Source organism: Cherax quadricarinatus, chromosome 26 (assembly GCF_038502225.1).
Source record: "Cherax quadricarinatus isolate ZL_2023a chromosome 26, ASM3850222v1, whole genome shotgun sequence".
Lineage (NCBI taxonomy): Eukaryota > Metazoa > Arthropoda > Malacostraca > Decapoda > Parastacidae > Cherax > Cherax quadricarinatus.
The window spans coordinates 32,598,565-32,608,564 of NC_091317.1; the positions used below are offsets into that span (position 1 = coordinate 32,598,565).

The 10,000-nt window shown below is 44.2% G+C and overlaps 1 protein-coding gene across 11 annotated transcripts in view; it reads right to left on the reverse strand.

The window, feature by feature from the left end:
- LOC128698165 (uncharacterized) overlaps window positions 1-10,000 on the reverse strand; it is a 420,261-nt gene that overhangs the window by 146,335 nt on the left and 263,926 nt on the right. The window lies entirely within an intron of this gene.

Here is a 10,000-nt window from a genome sequence, read left to right on the forward strand (position 1 = left end):
CACAGCGTCCGTCACTAGGATATGCCCCTAACTAGGGCAGTACACAGTATCGTATTTCTGCATACTCGTGGTTATATACATCAGTGTAGAGACAGGATAGCGCTGACAAGGAGGGCACGTTGAGGCTCGATCATAGTAGAGGAGACTGCATTCCACTCTTAAGTAGTGGTTGTGGAATGCGAGGCAGTATGAACATCTGAGTATGAAACAGCTTAAGGTGTGTAGTGAGGGGGGGGGGTCTGCGGCAGGACAGTGTTGCGTCACGCAGTACATCACCCGCACCACACTACTCACTCAACACTCAGCTTGTCTCCTCCTCACACAACATTACTGTGAATATATAAATATAATAATTAGACATGACATGAGTATATATAGTTAATATGGGCTGGAGGGATTAAGTTACTTTACTGAATTTGACATAGCAAGTAACAAAAGGTATTTGGGCATAAAATTACGTTAATTTAATGTAATTGATAATTATTAAGGACGAGACAGAGCGTCAGCAATTACATTACAATGACCACTTATGTGTTTTATACTAATAGAATAAGGTTGGATTCTGAGGGCCCACCTCATGATCCTAGCATTTTTACTTTTCATGGTATTAATATAAGTGAGTGGATTGTGGTCTGAAAAAACGTTAATTTTAAATGGGGAAGTGCCCAAATACACGTCAAAATGTTCCAATGACACCACAAGAGCTAGAGCCTCTTTCTCAATAGTGGCATAATTTTTCTGGTGTCGTTTAAGCTTAGATGAATAGTAACATATAGGATGGAGAATATCAGTGGATGTTGACTGTTGGAGCAGCACAGCACCCACTGCATAGCCACTCGCATCTATATGTAAAAAGAAGGGAAGATTGAAATTAGGACTCTTCAACACAGGAGCAGAGGATAGCAAGCGCTTCAACCTTTTGAACGAGTCTGAACAATCTCTAGTCCAGGTGAACTGAACTTTGCTACTAGTAAGCTCAGTGAGAGGAGCTGCAATCTGAGAAAAGTTTGGACAGAACCTGCGATAATATCCTGCCATACCCAGGAATCTCTGTACTCCTTTCCTATCCTGTGGCACTGGAAATTCAGAAATTGCACGAACCTTAGCCTCAATAGGAGCAACCTCACCTTGGCCGATACAAAAGCCTAGATAGGTAATCTTGGCTTGACCAAAACTACATTTAGCTAAGTTAACAGTGAAGTTGTAGTGCGCCAGTCTCTCAAACAATGCTCTGAGACGCGTCAAGTGCTGTTCCCACTCGTCACTGTACACCACTAAGTCGTCAAGGTAGGCTTCTACTCCTTCTAAGTTGTGGGTCAACTCGTTCATTATACGTTGGAATGAAGAAGCCGCGTTACATAGGCCGAAGGGGGTGACGAGGTAGTTAAACAATCCATCTTGAACAGTAAAAGCAGATATTTCTTGAGCACGTTCAGTAAGCGGGACTTGATAATAGCCTCGTAAGAGATCTAAACGGCTGACAAACTGGGCTCCTGACACACGGTCAATAAGGTCGTCAATGCGAGGTAGAGGATAACCATCAGGCAAGGTGACAGAGTTCACTTTCCTGTAATCAGTGCACATCCTGAAACTACCGTCAGGTTTAGGCACTAAAATACAGGGAGATGCCCATGGACTTTTACTGCGTTCAATAAGTCCGTGAGATAACAGAAAATCAACCTCTTCTCTCAATGCTTTATGCTTTGTTGGACTCATCCTATATGGTGATTGCTTAATGGGTGATGCTCCCTGTACATCAACGTCATGTACACCCAGAGTACAACGTTTAGGAACATCACCGAACAATTCAGGGAAATGCAAAATCATGTTTTTAATATCACCAGCTTTATCAATCCCAAGGTTACTAAGAAAATCGTCTAGTGATTGTAGAGTCACAGAATTTTCTAAACGAACCTCTATACCTCTAGAGATGTCAGGTAGACTGACGTTTTCTTCCTCTGTCCTAGGAAGAATAGAAGTAGTAGGTAGAGGACTAGCGTAGTATGCCTTAAGCTGGTTAACATGGTACACATGATTAGATTTCTTTTTCCCAGGCGTACGTACCAAATAATTTACGTCGCTAAGCTTTTTCACTACTTCCAGGGGACCATCATACCTGGCTTGTAGAGCATGACCTGGTACTAATTTCCGAGCCATCACCTTATCTCCTGCTTTAAAAGAACGAGAGACAGCACGCTTGTCATAATGTTGCTTCATTCTAGCTTGGGCTGAAACTAGGTTTTTCGAAGCTAGCTCTCTAGCGGCTGTCAAATGTTGCTGCATTAATGAAGGTGAAGTACTCAATGATGGATTTGATTTTCCTGTCCACACGTCTTTCAACACTGCGAGAGGACCACGCACTTGGTGTCCGAATATTAATTCAAACGGACTAAATCCGAGACTTTCTTGCTCACTTTCTCTCATAGCGAACAGAAGAAAAGGTATACCCTCATCCCAGTCTCTAGAAAAATGTTCACAATAAGCTCTCATCATAGACTTCAGTGTCTGATGAAATCTCTCTAGAGCACCTTGTGACTGTGGATGATAACTGGTTGAAAGTACAGACTTTATTCCTAGGTGGGATAATGCTTCTCGAAAGATCTTAGAAGTGAAATTAGATCCCTGATCTGATTGTATCTCTCGTGGCAATCCAACCTGGGAGAAAAATTTCATCAGCGCTCTCACAATAGCACGAGCATTAATTTTTCTCATAGGAATAGCTTCGGGATAGCGTGTTGCAGCGTCCATAATAGTAAATAAGTATTGGTTTCCTAGTTTGGTTCTAGGCAAAGGACCAACACAATCAATAATAAGACGTGAGAATGGTTCACCATGCACGGTGATAGGAATGAGAGGCGCAGGTGGAGGTGTGTGCGCTGGCTTGCCTGTCACTTGACACACGTGGCAACGTCGCACATGATCAGCTACTGTTTCCTTCATCTTTGGCCAAGTAAAATGTTTTGCCAGTTTACCGAGTGTCTTCTTGACACCCAAATGTCCTCCTATGGGACTATTGTGAGCAAAATCAATGGCTTGTTCACGAAATGTAACTGGTAACACAACTAGATTCTTGACTGTGGTAGAAACACTATCAGCTGACAACTTACATGTATTTTTCTCCATCAGTACACCGTTACTATAATAGTAACAATTATCGAGATCCTTTGCTTCACTCTCAGTAACTGCTATATCTCTCAGTCTTTCCAGTGACTGATCAACAAACTGATCCTTGATTAAATCATCATGAGTTAGAAATTTAACGTCAGTTGTGTCTTGACTAGGTTGATGACCGGGGGGAGTCAGTGTTAATGATCCTGGGCGCAGAGCGTCACTAAACAACATATTCAAGCCCAAATCATTGTCATCAACTAACTCAACAGGAGACAAGGATGGTTGTTGAATCTTTGACATAGCTCTAGTAATTGCGCTGAGAGGAAATAAAATAGGTTTCTCTTTGGAAATCTTCTTCGTTCAATCTCCTCTGTGCCTCAATTTGTGCAGTCTGCAACATAAGGAGGCGTTCAAACCTCTCAAACTGTTCCTGAGAGATAGGACCAGTGGGTAATGGAGGAGTAGGGAAATTAACATGGTCTGGACGGTCCTTAGGTCGGACACTTGGTCCAGCCGTCTCTAGAGTGTCTAGATCTGGTCTAGGATAAGTAAATACAGGTGTAGTATACACTGTACTAGTATTAGGCTGTGTCATACTACCAGCTATACTCTGTACTATAGTGTCAGTGAGGCGGGAAGGTGTGAGCGAGAACTGAGCTACACTAGGCTCAGACACTAGGCTCACTTCTGCTCTAGTTGCTCTTTCTTCAACTTCAAATAGAGCCATACTTCCTAATTGTGACACTAGGCTTTCTGAATCTGAATCATAATCAGACATCTCTGTATGAGCAGGAAACAATATATCTTTAATTAATGCTCTGACAGTTTCTGCGGTGTAATTCCTGTTATACGTCACACCGAGATATTTGGCTACTTGCCAACACGTCTGAAGTTTTAATGTACTTAACTCAGACAAAGTCAGAGTATCAATTAACTGTTTCACTTTGGCATACATCACGAAAATAATTGTACTACGAGAGAGTGATTATGGGAAACTATAATCCTAATAGGAATTTTAGTGTTGGTTGTCTTAGAGCTAGAACTCATAAACAGTATTTCCATCTCCTTGGATCAAGAGACTCAGTCAGGTACATACATCCACCTGGTATGTTGTACAAGACTAAACTCAAAGTCTTCAGATTAGGAAAGTACTCAAAGTGTTTGATCATAGATTAACTAGTATGTCAAACTGGACAATTTCTCCAACACCTTGGATCAAGAGCATCCCGGACAGGCCCCCATTTGTTACAAAAAACGCGATTCTAAAAGCTTAGAGATCTCCAGTGAATACTAGAAAGGACTGCCCTTCTAGCATCCAGCCTGTTACTGGGTTTTCGTAACAAGTAGTCAGTATCCTTGTCCAATTATCCATTAAAATTCAGTATGGTTCAATAGTGCTTTAGGATTACAACTGGTAGGCTACTAACTAGAGAAATTAAAATTTAATAAATTTATTAAGTAGTAAGTTGTCTAGAGGTATATTATCAAATTAAATTAATTACAGCAATCAAAATAAAATCAATCTCTCGAGTTCAATATTATTGTGCTGAAAGCACATATCACATTTATAATTCTTAAGTACCGTCAGGTACATTAACATTTAATAAGATATTACAAATATGTACAAGTGTGTGTATGCGTGTAAGTGCTCTTAAGTAGTTAGCTATGTCTCAAGACTCGAATAAGACTTAAACAAGTGACTGACAAAGTCCTCAAATAAACTAACTTCTTGACCGACTGGCAACCCGAACAGTCTGCTTGAACAACAAAGAATGCTAAGCCCAATAGCAATGCAATATCAAGCGACAGCGACACAGAATCAGGAACTGGGAAATAATATAATGACACTAAGTAGGGACCATCAGCAGATCCTCCACAAAAGTTACAACACTCCCATAATACTGAATCTTTGTTCAGCATAGGTAAAACTGTGACTGTGACAATACACAGGAACCAGTACAAAATTAGGTCAGAAGCTATAGCTCGGGACCTGAGATGTTCAGAGTGTCTAAGCGACACACAACCTCAGTACAACGTCGAAAATCACTAAGTCTTTACAATGTTCTGTGAACAAAGTTCTACAGAACTAACAAGAGTAATGAGACAGACAATCTGTCCAACCAGCAAGCGAGTCTCTAGCAGACTGACTACTTCACACGAGGTGAGGACACCCCCCCTCGATCACGTGATAGCTACGTGGACAACTGCAGCTCAGAAGCCGGCAGTATAACGAGCGACAAGCGATAATTACAGTAGTTTGACAATCAAGCCTAACTGAGCACATTTTATATACATCCTAACAACATAAGCTAAATAACAATATAACAGTCAAATAATAATATAAAGTCATACATTTACGATTTAGCTATTATCGCAAATATAAGCAATATAAAATTATATGAAAAGATAATATACATTACATATATACATAATAATCATTGTAACCCATTCAGGGGTTGCAACAAGAGGAGAATGGCATGTGTGAGGTAAGCTGTGCTGTAAAAGGATCTGTTACTACACAAAGGACAAGTACAGAAGTGCAAGTGCAGGAGGAGGTGCAGGCTCTAGAGGAAGAGCTTCAGGAGGTGTTAAGGACATTGACACCGCCTGCAGAGGATGTTGTTCCTGAGCTGGTGAGAGACACGGCGGTGCCTGTAGAGGAATGTAAGGATAAAAAACATAGCAGGGTTGACGGGCCAACTAGTAAGAGAGAGTTGTCGCCGTGTGCTGTGGAACGGGGCGTGGTGGAGGTTGAGGTTCATCGTGAGGGAACCTCAGAAGATAACATGGATGTAGAGGGCATCACGAGGAAGAGAGCGGCGGCGTCAGACTCAGATGATGTCCTGACGCCGGCGCAGAGGTCTGGGAGGAAGGAAGAGCAACGTCGAAGCAGTCACGATAAGAGGCATCGCAAAAAAGGGGGAGGGGTTGATGGTGTGAAGCCTTGTGCTGGCTCTGGGGCAGGAGGCCCTGGGATGAATGAAGAGAGGAGGAAGGGTTGGAAACTATAAAGAGGCCTTAGGTGTATGACTGTGAACGTAAATGGACTGTGTAATAGTGTGAAGAAGGAATGGTTTCGAATGTTTCTGTATAAATACAGGGTGGATGTAGTGTTCCTGCAAGAACACAATTTCAAGGAGGGAAGAGTGCTCGAGGTGGAGGGGTTTCAGGTCATGACTCTGCCATCTGCACGTCTGAAAGGTGGTGTGGGTATATTGATCAGGGAGGCAAGCCCGTTTGTGTTGCTAAGAAGTGAGGGGGGGGGAGGGGGAAGAGTATTGCGCGTGGATGGGTGGTGGATGGGACAGCGGGTATCTTTTGTATGTGTGTATGCACCAGCGGAAAATGATGTGAGGGTAAAAAGGGATTTTGTATGTGAAGAACTAGTTTTCTTCTTACGTGGTTTACCTGCAGTGGCCGTCGTTGGTGGCGACTGGAACTGCGTTATTAGGAGGGCTGACGTGGAACCAAAAGGGGCGGGGCACGTGTCGGCGGCCTTGCGCGATCTTTTGAGGGATATTCAGTTGCGGGATGCGGTTGGAGGAGGGGCGTGGGAGGTAGAGCACACTTTTGTAAGACGGGGTTACGCTGCTAGGTTGGATAGGCTGTATATATCTCAAGGGGTGGGGTTGACATTTTTCCGTACAATAGAAGTAGCTTATTCGGATCATCGGGCGGTAGTAGCAGAGGTGGCGTGGGAGTCACTAGCAGGTATATCTAGGGGATATTGGAAATTAAATACAAGTGTGTTAGGTGATGAGGAGGGGATAGAGGGATTTGCAACGCTGTGGGAGGGGTTACGTGCAGAGATAGAAGGGGTAGAGGATGTGGTGATGTGGTGGGATGGTGTGGCTAAAGAACGGATTAAGCACTATTACGTAAAGGAAGGGAAACGTATCAATTCTTTAAAATATGGGCTTGCTAACTATTTGGAGGATAGATTACGGGGTTGCTATGCGAGGGGGGCGGTGGCGGGCACTTATCCAATGGACGAAATTATGGCAATTAAAGGGAGGCTGCGTGAGGTACAGGATGAGAGGTTCCAAGCGGTGAGGGTACAGGCGGGGGTGGAAGAGGTGTTATGGGGCGATAGACCTTCATCGTGCGTATTGCGTAGGCAGAAACAAAGACAGCAGGCAATGACTATTCCATGGTTGGAGGTTCATGAATCGATAGGAGGGTACAGGGAGGGGCAGGTCATACAAGCTACGGAAGGAATGGGGGCGTTTGCTGACAAGTGGTATGAGAAGTACTGGCAACGAGAAGGGGTAGAGGATGGGGTTTTAGAACAGGTGTGTGGGAGTGTGGTATGTCAGTTGCGTAACAGTGATAGGGAAGCACTGGGTGGGGAAATAACTGAGGGGGAAATATGGAGGGCTTTAAGTGGAATGCGAAAGGGCAAAGCACCGGGAATTGATGGACTCCCGGCAGAGTTTTATCAGCAGCATTGGGAATTATTGAGGCATTTTCTGGTTAGGTTATTAAATTGCATGAAGGAGAGAGGTGAGCTGGGTGAGAAGCAGGCAACGGCTGTCGTTGTATTGGTACCGAAGGGTAAGGGGCAGCATACGCTTCGGGATTACCGGGCGATCTCGTTGTTATGCGCAGATTATAAATTGTTTGCAAAGATTTTGGGAAATCGGGTCAAGTGTGTGGTAGGGCGGGTAGTATCAAAAACTCAGTTTGGTTTGCCAGGGAGGTCTATGGTGGAGGGGCATGGGTTACTTAGGGATTTCGTGGAGGCAAAAGGGGGGGGGAGGGAGGGAGGTTTGGTGGCGCTCGATTGGCAAGGGGCATACGATAGAGTGGATCGGAAAGCATTGAAAGCCATCCTCAGGGGTCAGGGGTTTGGGGAAGAAATAGTGGGCTGGGTTGAGGCGTTGTATGGATGTGCAATGGCGAGGGTACAGATTAATGGTCGATTGGGTGGGAAGATTGTAATGGGTAGGGGACTTAGGCAGGGGTGTCCTATGTCACAATTATTGTTTGCGTGCGTACAGGACCCCTTTTATAGATTGATGGAGCAGCGTATGTGTCACGTAGAGGGACCAGGGTGTGAGGTTGCGAGGGTTTGGCCAGTTTTAATTGGGTATGTGGATGATACAACTGTTCTGATCAGGGAGGGGATGTCAATGGACACATTAGACGGGGTAGTACAAATGTTCGCAGGGGCAACTGGTATGAGGGTAAATTCAGATAAATCCATGGTCATGGGGTTAGGAGCTTGGGCGGGTAGGGTTGATTGGGGTAGTGCAGTTGTGAGGAGGCAGGTGCATTCGTTAAAAATCTGCGGTCTTATTTATGCAGACGATCTACCTGTGGCACGCATGGAAAACTCGCTTAGGATGGTAGAAAGGATTCAGGGACGCTTGGGTGCATTGCGACCTTATCATTTAACCCTTGTGCAGCGTGCCATTGTTGTTAATATCTTACTGTATAGCAAAGTATGGCACGTGGCAGCCGTGTTCCCATTAACTGGGCCGGCAATAACGAACATACTTAGGAAGGTTTTTAAATTCTTGTGGGGTTCGAGCTGTGATTGGATTAAGAGGGATGTGGTAATGTTACCTGTAAGTAAGGGGGGGCTGGGATTGCTGGACTTAAAGCGGAGGGTCAAATGTGTCTTCATTAAAAGGGAGGTGATGAGGGAAAGTGTGGGTGGGGGGGGTTTGGCCAGGATCCATAACAGATTGCAACGGATGTATACAGGAGTTGAGTTGCATGAGTGTGAAACTGTGTTGAGGGCTCTGGCGTGGGATCGAGAGCCAGCAAAGGTTAAAATAGGTAGGTTGTGTAGATTGTTAGCCGGGAGGGTTGTAGCGCCTGTAGAGGGAATTTTCCCCATGTATGCATGGGGAAGTATATGGAATAGGTTGAGTAGGATGAGGTTGCAACCTCGTGTTCGGGATGTAATGTATCGTTTTCTGCATGGCATTTTACCGTCGGGTGTGGTTCTACGGGATAGACGAGTCGTTGACGGGGGGGGGGGAGTGTGGGATATGTGGTGGGGAGGAGTCGGCTTTTCATGTAGTATATTTTTGTGATGGACTGAGGAGTGTCAAGGGGTGGTTAAATAGGGTGATAAATAGGATAGGAGGTAAAGGAATTTCTGTATTGAGAGCATTAAGTCTCGACGTGGGGGGTTGGGAGGAAAGTGTAATCAGAGCTGTGGGGTACATTATGGCAGATTATATCTATATAGTGTGGGGATTGCGGGGCAAACAGGTTACTGAGGTGAAGAGGAGGGTGTTAGCGTTAACGTTCTATAAAACGGTATGTAGAAATAAGGAAATTTATGGGAGGAGGTGGGTGAAGGATTTTTCAGAGGGATATAGGCAACTTACGTTACAGGTTTTATTAGACTTGTAATATACGAGGGAGGGGAGGGTATGATTGGAAAGTGTTGCTGGGGTAGGGAAGTCAGGGGTGAAAACAGGGTTGCCTCCCTGGTAATGGATAACAAAATTTTTGCGAGAGTGTTGGATGAGTGATGCATGAGTGAATAATATGTGGACCACGGGTGCTTGCACCTGTGGAGCTGGCCAGTTTTTGTGTAAATGGACTTTATACTTATTATACATATTGTGTGTGGTAATATTGATTTACGGTAATGACATTGTATTTGGAGATTTGCTATAATAATTGCACGTATTTGCTCCAACTTGTTTTCTAGGTGCCTTGCACTGCATAGTGTTGATGCTGTGATCATGCACGGTGTCCAGAGATATGATGTGATATGTTTGTATTAATGTCTGTGCATAATTGTTCGTCACTGGTGTTCTGCAATTCAGTTTTGTTTTGAGAGTAAAGAGGTTAATGCACGTCAGATAGTGTAATAAAGTTGGGCAACAGTGGTGTTATAGGTTTTTGTGGTTAGGTGCGTGCTAGG